The sequence below is a fragment of the Zootoca vivipara genome, chromosome 7, assembly GCF_965207765.1.
Source record: "Zootoca vivipara chromosome 7, rZooViv2.hap1.1, whole genome shotgun sequence".
Classification (NCBI taxonomy): domain Eukaryota; kingdom Metazoa; phylum Chordata; class Lepidosauria; order Squamata; family Lacertidae; genus Zootoca; species Zootoca vivipara.
In genome coordinates, this window is record NC_142590.1 from 24,583,677 (window position 1) to 24,596,295 (window position 12,619).

General features: G+C 47.9%; 1 protein-coding gene across 4 annotated transcripts in view; it reads right to left on the reverse strand.

Annotated features, from left to right (window-relative positions):
- The window catches only part of LRRC8D (leucine rich repeat containing 8 VRAC subunit D), a 75,685-nt gene that overhangs the window by 42,909 nt on the left and 20,157 nt on the right, over nt 1-12,619 (reverse strand). The window contains exon 1 of one of the 4 annotated variants that reach the window (XM_035121931.3): nt 550-839. The exons of 2 other annotated variants lie outside the window; for them this stretch is intronic. The gene's annotated coding sequence lies outside the window, so the exon portion shown is untranslated. Of the gene's footprint in view, nt 1-89; nt 465-549; nt 840-12,619 lie in introns of those variants that run through there. One more of the 4 variants, XM_060276743.2, reaches the window with a different exon arrangement.

Below are 12,619 nucleotides of genomic sequence, written 5' to 3' on the forward strand. Positions count from 1 at the left end.
GCAGCGGGTGCCATGCAGCGTGCATGGCCATGGGTCCCCGTCCCCTTCATGGGGAATTTTGTGGGTGCGTTAGCACCTAAAGCACTTACGGCAGCGGCTGCTTGCAAGCGCCGGAGGTGGCAGGCGAGCGGGGCGGAAGCTTGCACCGCTTGCAGGCGCCGTCGAGCAAACGGTGGCCGTCCGGGACCTGTTTTTCGGTCCCGGATCAAGCCGCCCTCCTGCCGCCCCTCCCCCGCTCCCCGGCTCTGGCAAAGGCTGCAATCCAGGAGGCTTCGGGGGAGAAGCGGGGAGCGTGCCGCAAAGAAGGGGGCGAATATCCCAGCCATCGGTCACGCCGTGGCAGCCCTGCGCAGCGCTTCCTGCGGAGAAACGAAAGGGGGAGAGGAGAAAAACAACTCAGGTTGCACGCCGGTTCTCCCTCCGTCCCGTCCCCGTCCCCATCAATCTGGAGCAGGGATCTCCCCCCGCCCCTCTCCCAGCCCCGATCGCACGATCCGACGCGATCCACTCAGGCCACCCCCCCACCCCAAGCACGCGCCGGTCACACACTTTGCGCGCAGCCCTCGGAAGTTTCCCGTCTGTGGCGGCGCCGCTGCTTTGCCTCGCCGGGTCTCCAGACTCAAGACTGGTTTCCCCGGGCAGGATGGCCAAGTGCACCTTGCAAGATGCGACGAGGCGGGAACTAGCAGCCTCGGGCCCGTTGCAGCGAGCGGAACACCCTCTCCACGCCGGCTGCTCGTTTTGCAGAAGCGGCTACACCGGCACACCGCATCGGAGAGTGTTTGCATAACAGTTTCTTGAGAGGGGAGGAATCATGCCCCTTCCAGAAGTGTGTGTTCAAAGAGTCCCCCCTCCACCAACCCTTTATAAAACCAAAGTTAGGTTAGGGACCCGCCCCTTGGCTTGCAATCCAGCCAGGAACTCAGATGGCTCTCCATTCTTAACTCCGAAATTTGGAATCCCCTAAAAACTGCCAAAGCAGCTACCCCCACCCAACCATGCTCCAGAGCAGATTTTGCCCGCTGCATGATTCTGTCGCTCCAGAGAGTGTCATGTACACGAGGTCATGCATTCCTTCAGGACAATGCCATGAGGTATGACAGGATCCCTGGGGGCAGCAGATCCCAAGGTCGATCTTTCTCTCCTCTCTTCCCATGCCTCACTCACCCCTTCTTCCCAGACCAGCACAGGAGGTTTGAGGTTCACTTCAGATGCCAAAACATTTTGGGTGGGCCCCGATGATTTCTTATGGATATATTAAAATGTTTCCATTTAAATGTCAAAAGAAGCCTTCCAAGGCCACTGTGAATTTTGCAGGCCAACCACCCCTGAAATCTCCTCACCTTCCTGTAGGCCAGGTGATGGAGACCCATGGCTCTCTAGGGATTGCTGAGCTCCAACTCCCATCAGCTCCAATTCCCATCAGCTCCAACCATGGTAGCCAATGATGATGGGAACTGGAGTCCAGAAGGGCCACTGGTCCCCCACTCCTGCCACAGGCTCTTCACTTTCCCTAGCACATATGTATGAAGGAGCCATGGTGTGGTCTCACACCCATCTAAGCGAACTTTGCAAACCAAGACAAGGATGGAGGAGGAGGGGACTAGCAGCCTTATACAGTACAGGCTGCCTTGGTACTGTATTATGATACGGCTAGCTACAGCTTAGCCTGTCCCCAGCTCCCCTCTAGCTTATCACTTCTGTAGTACTGCAAACAAGTTACGGGTATGGACAGGAAGTTCAACTGACTGGCAAGGGAACAGTGCAAGTCAATCACTCTTCCTGTTTGTCAGATGTCATGAAGGGACAGGGTGCTTACTAGAAATACGCTGTTAAGGTGAAGGTGGCTTTACACATTTTTTTAGCCTCTTTCTCCACTCACTGAAATATTTCTGTGAATGGCAGACTAAACCTGCAGAAAAACCAGATCACCTTCGGCCTACCCAACTGTTCAGTTTAGGGAACTGTTTAGGGAAGTTTTAAATGTTTAATGCTGTATTGTGTTTTTAATATTCGATTGGGAGCCGCCCAGAGTGGCTGGGGAAAACCAGCCAGATGGGCAGGGTATTATTATTATTATTATTATTATTATTATTATTATTATTATTATTATTATTATTCAATGAATTTAAATAGTATGCCTACAGTAGAGGCATTTAAATGTTAACCAGCACACAGGGCACTGAGTATCTCATCTCTTATTTTCAGTTTAGCATGCTTATGATCAAGGACTCTCAATTTTCAATTTCTAAGCACATCGGGAAACATTAACATCCTCCCTTCAGCAGTTAATCTAAACACACACACACACACACACACACACACACACACACACACACACACAAACAAACCCAGCAACAAGCACATCCAGTATACAGTTCAAGACCCCATGAACATCTACAATTTGAGAAGCCAGGGCTTCTACACGTCTACACTTTGAGAAGTATAGCTTTGTGTTGAGTAAACTTTAAAAGTGATGACTTTTATAGGCACTCTTGAATCTGATCCATCATTAAAGGATTATGAGCACAATCCTGCACACCTTGGCACCAATACGTCAATAAGGCCAGGCACCAAACAAGGAAGAAAATGGCAGAGGTGCAGGAAGGAACATTTATTGGCATTTGTATGCTGCCCCACAATTTTATTCTCAACCATCCTGTAAAGTACTTTGGGCAGAGAGAGATCAGCTAGCCCCAGGCTCACCATGCTGGCTTGGCCGTTCTAATATTTCCTGCCCACCCATGTGCCAGATGACTTCAGGCTAGACAGAAGCCCGCCCACCAACCAGTATCCCCCCCCCAAAAAAACCAATGAAGCGAAAGGCAAGGATGAAGCTGGTTCAGCCTAGACCTCCTTCCCCACCATCTTTTCACTCTGCTGCTTCTCTTCTCCCTCTGTGGCTCATGAAACTTAATCTTATTCGTGGCAGGAATACCACGTCTGAATGGTCACCTGATGAATTGTGCCAGACTGTGGAAAGGGGGGGCAAATACCTCCCCCCAAACAAGGAGCTCACCCCTCACTTCCCACTGCCCCATTGCTGGACTCCTGTCAACAATATAACCAGAGGTTTTCAACCTTTTTGAGTCCACGGCTCCCTTTACCAACTACCTTCTTTTTGCGGCACCCCTGGGAGACCCAGGAGCCCAGTTGTGTCACCCTTTGCCTGCAGAGCTGGCAGCATCTTACCCTTTTTCAAACACCCTTCCTTGTGGAGTGTTCCCTCAGCCTCCTCTCCCCTCTCCTTGGGAGTCCGCTGGGCAGCTGCTGCTGCTGCCCCCTACCCTGCCCCAAAGAGAGGTGCCTCCCAGAGGCACCATTTGCCTGCAGGGCATGCATTGTGAGGCAGAGACGAGAAGGGGCATCAGAAGGAGGAGGGAAGGAAAGAGGGACAGAGGCCAGTGTTGCCCACAGCACCCCTGACTACCATTCAAGGGACACAGGTGGCGCTGTGGTCTAAACCACTGAGCCTCTTGGGCTTGCCGATCAGAAGGTTGGTGGTTCGAATCCCCGCGACAGGGTGAGCTCCTGTTGCTCAGTCCCAGCTCCTGCCAACCTAGCAGTTCGAAAGCACGCCAAAAAAAAGTGCAAGTAGATAAATAGGTGGCTCCCTCGGCTTGTAAAGCGAGATGAGCGCCGCAAGCCCAGAGTCATCTGTGACTGGACTTAATTATCAGGTCCTTGACCTTTTAGGGTGCCACGGCACTTATATAACTTATTGTTTTTCTTCAGAGACCTTAACACTTTGCCCCTTTTGTAAAAACCCTGCCGCCATTTTTTCTGGTGTCACCACTGCTAGGTGGCCGAAGGGAAGGTCTTGAATTATCATGACTGGGGGGCACCCAGCAGGATTGGTGCTTTCAACCCCTGTCCTGCCTTCAGATAAGAGAAAAAAGCAGCACACTCCCTTAGCAGATACACATTACAGTCGCAACAAGTAGGCAATTGCACCCCATAACAGCAGGGAGGTGGATATGTGTGTTTATTTAATTTTGTGCACATCACAAGGAGGTGCTACAGATTGCAACAGGTCCCTACAGAATGCTTTAATGGTGCGCCTGTAACAACATCAAATGTGCACCTGTAAAGCACATGATGCAGATTCCACGTACGAACCTAACTTTTCAACAAACACCCCCAAACCTTAACTCTGCTGAAAAAGCAACAGCAATTCTAGGTACTGTATATAGAACTTTGTGATGTATCTTCCAAACTCAAAGGAAACATTCGAACCACTCTTCAAGATGCAAAGATCATACACATATAAGAACTTCACATCTCTTCAGTGAAAGCTGAGTGCTTCTTGGTTTTCTGTTACATCTTCATTTTTAACTCTGTTGCAATATACAATGCAAATAAGAAGGGAAATAACACAGGCAGAATCAAATGAAATTAGAAAATCACCTGGGAGAACAATCAGACCTGATGTAATAACTGAATCAGCAGGGTTGGTGACTGCAAACCGATAACAACTGAAACTATAAACAAATGCTTGGACACTGTAATTGCAAGTTTTCACAATGCAATAATAATATTAAATCTTATCCAATCTCTCTTAAATGACTAAAAGAGGTCCACTGCAAATGGTTGCAGTGGCATTTGCTGCCTTATAAACCACGTATTTTCCAGCGATTGCAACAGGTACACTTTTGTACATGTATACGAGAAATAAACTTAATAAGCAGCTTGTGGTGTTTAGGCTACAACACTCCTAAACCTGAAAGGCTGTAGAAGCCTTCTTGGTTTACACCATCATTAAAAGAAGTACATGGCTGAAACCTGTCCTAGAGGAAACCGCACCCAACCAGGATGCTTTGAAAAGGTATTTTCACCCAGACTCAGAAAACAACTTGGTTCATTCCAAACCAAACTGAACCTTGATGTTGCATTCCAAGGGAGCTTCCAAATCCCAGAAGCAAGGAGGGGGTGTCCCTCTCACCCTCCACTCACTGGCATATCCCAAAGCCTAAAAGGGAGCGGGTGGCGCTGTGGTCTAAACCACTGAGCCTCTTGGGATTACCGATCGGAAGGTCGGCGGTTCGAATCCGTGCAACGGGGTGAGCACCTGTTGCTCCGTCCCAGCTTCTGCCAACCTAGCAGTTCGAAAGCACGCCAGTGCGAGTAGATAAATAGGTATCGCTGCAGCGGGAAAGTAAACAGCGTTTCTGTACGCTCTGGTTTCCATCACAGTGTCCTGGTCGCCAGAAGCGGTTTAGTCATGCTGGCCACATGACCTGGAAAGCTGTCTGTGGACAAATGCTGTCTCTCTCGGCCTGAAAAGTGAGATGAGCGCCGCACCCCATAGTCAATTTTGGACTTAACCGTCCAGGAGTCCTTTACCTTTATCCTGAAGCCTCTAAGCCAGGTGTGGGAACAGGGAGAACCCTCCCATTGCCACCACTGCAACACAGAAAGCAAGGTAAACAGACGGGAGGGTGGAAGCTGGCTTGATCCAAGCCAAAGAACCCTCAGGGAAATAAGGTTCACCTTGCATGTGAAGTGAGCATCGTGAAGATTTTTGTTTCCCAGGGCATTTCATTTGGCAGCATGTTCCAACACACACACACACACACACACCAAACTATGCAAAGTGAATTTAGGGATCCATCCATTCTTTGGTTAGTGGTGGAGCCACCGAGATGAACAACAGATTCAGCAAATGTTTTACACATCAGTATAACAGCGTGTATGACTTCAGGGTTACCTTGCCTATACTGAAAAGGGTAGGGGAGAGGAGATGGAGGAGGAGGGCTGAGAAGGGAACAGGAGAAGCCCCGGAACTCAAGTGTCACTCAGTTATTCCCATCAGCCTGTTCCCTTGACCCCCAACCGAGTCCCCATGACTAACAGCCTTTGGACAGATGAGCCAGCCTCTCCATGAGTAAGGATCTCATCATGAGCACTGACAAGGAAGAAGGAGCTCCGTGCTCTTCTGGCAGACCCAAATATAGCATGCCAGAAAGAAAGAAGGTGGAAATAATCCCTTTCCCTCCAACCAAGTTCAGAAGGGACCAGAGCTTACTCTGCCTGGGGGGGGGGGGGTCACTAGATCCAGTGCTGCAGAATGGGAGCTTTCATTATTATTTTAAAGGAAGGGTGGGGCTGTGGGTTAAACCACTGGAACTAGGGCTTGCCAATCAGAAAGTCGGCGGTTCAAACCCCTGCAATGGGGTGAGCTCCCGTTGCTTGGTCCCAGCTCCTGCCCACCTAGCAGTTTGAAAGCATGCCAGTGCAAGTAGATAAATAGGTACCACTACAGAGGGAAGGTAAACAGTGTTTCTGTGCGCTGCTCTGGTTCGCCAGAAGCAGCTTTGTCATGCTGGCCACATGACCTGGAAGCTGTACGCCGGCTCCCTCGGCCAGTAAAGTGAGATGAGCACCACAACCCCAGAGTCCACAATTAGGACCAGCAGGACATAGATGACTTCCCAAAATTGGCATAAGGTTGTTTGGGGTGGCTGCCTCGCTTATTTTGTGTTATGCTACAGCACACACACACACACACGAGAGAGAGAGAGAGAGAGAGAGAGAAGCTATTTTGTGACGGGTGCCCCCCTCTCAAAATTCAAAATGTGATCATTGGTGCAAAAAGGTTGGCAACCCCTGCTCTACCTCCTTCCTGGCATTGAATGTATGAAAGAAGCAAGCCTTTCAATGCACAGCAATCTCTTCTCGTATGCATCATTGCATTTATCCAGGTGTAAATCCCATGTTGTAATTCATGACAATAAAGCAGGCCAGCTGCCAAAATGGGAGTTTGAATGAATGCAAAAAAGGAAAGTAGTGCTTGTTGCTTTTACAGACAAACTCAGCTGAGCAAGTTGCACATCAGCTTTGTACACATCATCATTCTAAGATTAACTTGTCTCCACATTGTTACTCTTGCTTTCCTCAGTTGTATTTGCACCTTTCTGTGCAAGCACTAAGAAGGTACACTCAAACAATGATGGGGTTCACTCTCCCTTGAACAGTGTTAGAAATTAGCCAGGCGCCAGGCGCATTTTGCAACTGGAGCGGGTCCAGTTGCGACCATGTGGAGATCTCGATGCCAGAATGACAACTGGGTAAAGCAAAATGTAACTTGGAGGAGGATCTGAAATATTTTCCTGGCAGCTTGAATTTGTTTTATTCTGGATTGTTTTGTTTAATGTTTCAATGTCTTGTAAACAGCTTTGAGATTTGTTCTTTAAAATATAAAGCACTATATAAATGAAATGAATAATAATAAACCCCAATGGGGGGGGGAAAGGCGCCTAGACATTTCATTGTTGTGACCATAAGTTTAAGATGCCATTTGGCGATTAGGTTACTGTATATATCTGAATTTCTAACACTGCGACCTTGAATCAGCACAGAAAGTGTTTTGCATAAACTAATTCCCAGCCATTTTGCGGCGAGCAGGTGGGAATAGGCCAATGGTCACACTGGTACAAAATATCTAAAGGGCTGTCTCCTGGAGCAAGATTATTTTCTCCTACTCTGGAGGCAAGGACCCAAACCAATAGATTCAAGTTACAGGAAAGGAGATTATGATTTAACTTCAGGAAGAACTTTGTGACGGTAAGAGCTGTTCGAGAGGGGAACATACTTCCTTGGGAAGTTGTGAGCTCTCCTTCCTTGGAAGTTTTTAAGCAGAGGTTGGATGGCCATCTGCCATGGATGGAGTAGTTGAGATTCCTGTATTGCAGGGGGTTGGACTAGATGACCCTGAGGGTCCCTTCCCACGCTACAATCCTATGGGAAGTGCATCAGTTATATTTCTATGCTGAATCTCCAGCTGTCATGATAGAAACACATGGAAGAGGTGAACCATCATCTTAGATTGTTGCCGTGAGACATATCCATGGGCGTAGGCAGGGGGGCAGGAGGGGGCAATTGCCCCCCCTAGAAGCAGGGCCACTGGCCAGCCTGCCCCACTGCCCGCCCGGTGCCGTCTCCCTTCTCCCTGGCTGGCTGTGGGGCGGGCGGCGGGAAAGCACCAGAGCCGCGCAAAGCGTTTGGCTGGCTTTCCCTCCCTCCGCCCCACAGCCAGCAAGGGAGAAGGGAGACGTCCCTTCTAGCCGGCTGGCTGTGGGGCGGGCGGAGGGAAAGCCAGGCAACCGCTTTGCGCGGCTCTGGGGCTTTCCCTCCACCTGCCCCAGCGATTGCAGAGGGGGAGGAGGGGATCGGAGCAGCCCGATTTCGGGCTGATCCTGGCTCCCCCTCTTCCCTTCCGATCGTGGAGGGGGAGGAGGGAGTCGGAGCAGCCCGATTTCGGGCTGATCCTGGCTCCCCCTCGTCCCTTCCTATCGCGGAGGGGGAGGAGGGAGTCGGAGCAGCCCGATTTCGGGCTGATCCTGGCTCCCCCTCGTCCCTTCCGATCGTGGAGGGGGAGGAGGGAGTCGGAGCAGCCCGATTTCGGGCTGATCCTGGCTCCCCCTCGCCCCTTCCGATCGTGGAGGGGGAGGAGGGAGTCGGAGCAGCCCGATTTCGGGCTGATCCTGGCTCCCCCTCGTCCCTTCCGATCGTGGAGGGGGAGGAGGGAGTCGGAGCAGCCCGATTTCGGGCTGCTCCGATGTGGCCCCGCCCCTTGGCCCCGCCCCTTGCTCCCCGCCCCTTGCCCCCCCCCTGATTTTCATCCTGGCTACGCCCCTGGACATATCTAAGAATGCATCAGGCCTAAGTTCATTCATCAACGATAACAGTTTTGCTGCTGCCTCCTTTTCTACCTTTTCTGTCGTATCCAATGAAATGAGGACTTTCTGAGCCCTTTCATAGCTGGCAAATGACTTCACATTTACATTCCTGGAAAATGAGGCAAGACCCACTAAAATGTTTTCACAGTAAGATATCCAGTTAGTTTGCAAGAGCTGTCACGGAGATGGCCTGGAATGTGTTTCTAGACTGCAGCCCAACTTTTAGCTATACATTTGTACATCTAGAGTTTTTCTCCCAGTTTTAAGCAATCTCAACTGTCTTGATGTTATTGTTTTTTTACCACAATGTTTTTTGAAGGACCAATGTGATCCAATAAGAAAACCATACCTTCAGTACATCTTTGTGACTGCTCTCAAGTGACTTTTCTGTTTATGTCCCTGAATGAATAACTTCCGTATCTGCAGCACAGACCACCTTGGTCCCAAGAAGGGTGGAAAAGCTGTCGTCTTGCCTGCTGTCAGCTATGTCTAAAAAAATCCAATTATTGTTTGAAAGGCATTCTAACAACTTGAGAAAGACAGTTGGCGAATTGCAGCAAAAAATCATGAACTTAGGGGTTTTTTTAAAAAAATAAATTCCATGACATTTCTTTCGTCTTGTTTCAGATCTTTTGACTGACAACTGTTTCACCACCTAACACAATGTCAATCTCATTCATCTGAACACAACACAAGGGAAAGACTGAGAGGGAGAAGGGAGGGGGCTGGCAGAGTTCCATGGATTTGGAAGAAAACATTCATCTACAGTCACACAGTTTACAATCATTGACGAAGTGCATGACTTTCCAAGCGCCTTAAAGAATGTGGATTTGTCACGTTTCTTCCATCAATGGAACAGAAAGCAAGCAGCGGTGTGTCAGAAGATAACTGAGCATTTGTGACAGCGCCTTTTCTGCAACATATAGGATTCTCTCCATTTGGTGTCTCTCCAACTGCATTCTACAAGACTCCTTGCCGCCGCCACCTCCCCCCAACCTTTTTTCATCACCTTCCACCCTTCAAAGCAAAATCTGACAACTTCTATCCTATGGTGGGCTTTAAAACTGCTATCTGTTGTACACTTGGGCCTAAACCTGTGTCTGTGCTAGAACATTTCACACTGTGAGAAGGTTGGGGGTGCTAGCCTATGTGAATTCACCTCCATATTAAAATTCCGTACACAGGACACTAGTGCCATGTTCAGGCATTTGCCCCAAAATGCAGTTTAAAATGCAGTGCCTGGCGTGCTATGGTCCATGGGGTCACGAAGAGTCGGACACGACTAAACAACAGCAGCAGCAGTTTAAAAGTGGGCATGGGGCCAAGAGCACACACACAAGCCTGCCCCCCATGTACAGAGAAGCGGACACGGAGCAATGGATTAAAACTACAAGAAAGAAGATTCCACCTAAACATTAGGAGGAACTTCCTGACAGTAAGAGCTGTTCGGCAGTGGAATTTGCTGCCAAGGAGTGTGGTGGAGTCTCCTTCTTTGGAGGTCTTTAAGCAGAGGCTTGACAGCCATATGTCAAGAATTCTTTGATGTTGTTTCCTGCTTGGCAGGGGGTTGGACTGGATGGCCCTTGTGGTCTCTTCCAACTCCATGATTCTATGATTCTACATCAGGCTCAATCTTCTCATGTTGCGCAGGGAGAGTCTAGGGACTGAGTAGACAGAAACTTCACACACACACACACACACACACACACACACACACACAGAGAGAGAGAGAGAGAGAGAGAGAGAGAGAGAGATATGCTCAGATGAGCATCTCAACAGGGCTACAATGTCAGGGTGAAAGGCTCGAGCCCAGCTTTCTCCCTAAATGCTAAATTTTCTGCATTCCATCATGTCATCCCTTACTTGAAGACAGAAGTAGTTAAGATTCGCAAAGTTCTTTGGAGGAAATTCCTGGTTAAAGTCATATGCCCAGGTTGCCCAGAAGGAACGGGCAATCTTTCTCAATACAGTACTTGTATCAGAGAGACTTGGGTGCTGCTCGTCATCGCAGTCGCATCCTTTGTTTTCCTTTTGGGGGGCGTGAGGCTGAAGTTGTCAGGATTCATATCTGTTTAGCCAACAAGGATGTAAGTAGACTGGTTCTTATGTAATGGCTCCGGGTCCACATTTGTCGCGCTGACAGTGTTAGTGAATATTGTAATCCCTCTCAGCCTACTTGCAGCATCAGCGTTCTGTGTTTGTTTCGGGGTCAACTGGATTCCACAGAAAGTTCGGAAAGTTCTTCCATGTTCTTTAGGTTGTAAAAGGAATCTTGTGGAATTCACCTTCAATTCCTGGGTGAGATTCCTCCGTTTTCAGCATGTTGCTGCAACGTTTTTCTCGTCATCTTGCATTACGTTAGCTAAATGCACATTTAAAATGCCCAGGGGTGGGTGGGGTGGAGCTGAAATCTCGTCTGGTCTTCATTCCAAGGGCAGAGAAGATGCAGAAGAGACCCAGGCAGAAGATGATGCCAACATCAATATTATACCTTATGATCTGAGCAAGACGCCTTATACTGGAAGTCCCCCTCCCCACCAAAAAAAACACGACCAGACTTTCTTTTTTAAGCACAATACTTTTCCATGTATAAGACCAGGCATAGGCAAACTTGGCTCTCCAGATGTTTCGGAACTACAACTCCCATGATCCCTGACCACTGGCCCTGTTAGCTAGGGGTCATGGGAGTTGTAGTTCCAAAACATCTGGAGGTTGCCTATGCCTGTATAAGACTATTTTTTTTACTCTAAAATAATGTTCAAAATCTGGGCTCATCTTATACATGGATAGTATCTCCCCCCCCCATTTTCTTAAACCCAAGTCCCCCAAAATAGGGGTGTCTTATACATGGGGGTGTCTTATAGACGGAAAAATACAGCATGTTAGAGCACATTTTGTTGTTATCATAAGGATTTATAAAAAATATCCAATGTGCACTAATGCTGTACAAACATAACTTCTTTTTAAATAAAAAATCCCAGTCCATATGATTGACAGTCTACTCTAAAAGAAGAAGGAAGTTAAGAAAGAAAAAAGGAGAACTGTACTAGGGAGAATGAAAAGAAAAGAGAGAAGAGTTAATCTATTTTAGGAGTAGGGAGGGTTTGTTTTTTTAAAAAATAGAACATCAAGAAGGAAATGCAACAGAGAGAATATGCATTTTCAATCATTTCTTAAAGCAAGGAAAAATAAAAGAGGCAGCAAGGTGAATATCAGAGGGAGAGACAGGGAGATTTCCACACAAGAGAGAAGGCAGGGAGACACAAACAGCCCAAGATAGTGGCGGTTTAATATGATTAGTGCCTGATGAACAGATATAGATAGAGAGGCAGCGAAGGAAACATACGAATAGGATCAGAGAACATGAGTAGAAAAGTTGTGGCCCTATTGTTTATTCATATAGCGTCATCTATGTACATGATGCAGGACAGAGAATGGGTTTGATGGATTCCTACGCAAAGGAGCTTACAATCCAAAATAGACGCAGGGGAGCAAGAAAGAAACAGAGGAAACTAAGACAGACATAACAGATTTAAACCAAAAGTTAGGAAGACTGGTGAGCAAAACTTTGCAATAATTTGCAATAATTTCCCTTTTTTGTTTATTTGTTTCAGCCACGTACCATATAATGTATGAACATGTGACCAGTGCTTTTTCCCCTGGGGGTATGCATACCCCTAAACATTTTGTGAATCTTTGTACTTTTGTCCATTTATTGTATTTATTTCCCCCGATTTGAACTTAAAAATGGTGATTTTATTGAGTCCAAATGAGAGTGCCCCTAAACTTTTTTTAGGGGGGGGGAGCACTGTGTGTGGCACTTTACAGGGGTCCATTTTGGGCAAATTCCAGTAGAATTGGGTCAGGACGCATTTACACACAAAACAATACCGATGTTGATGATTGTTGTTGTTGTTGTTTAGTCGTTTAGTCGTGTCCGA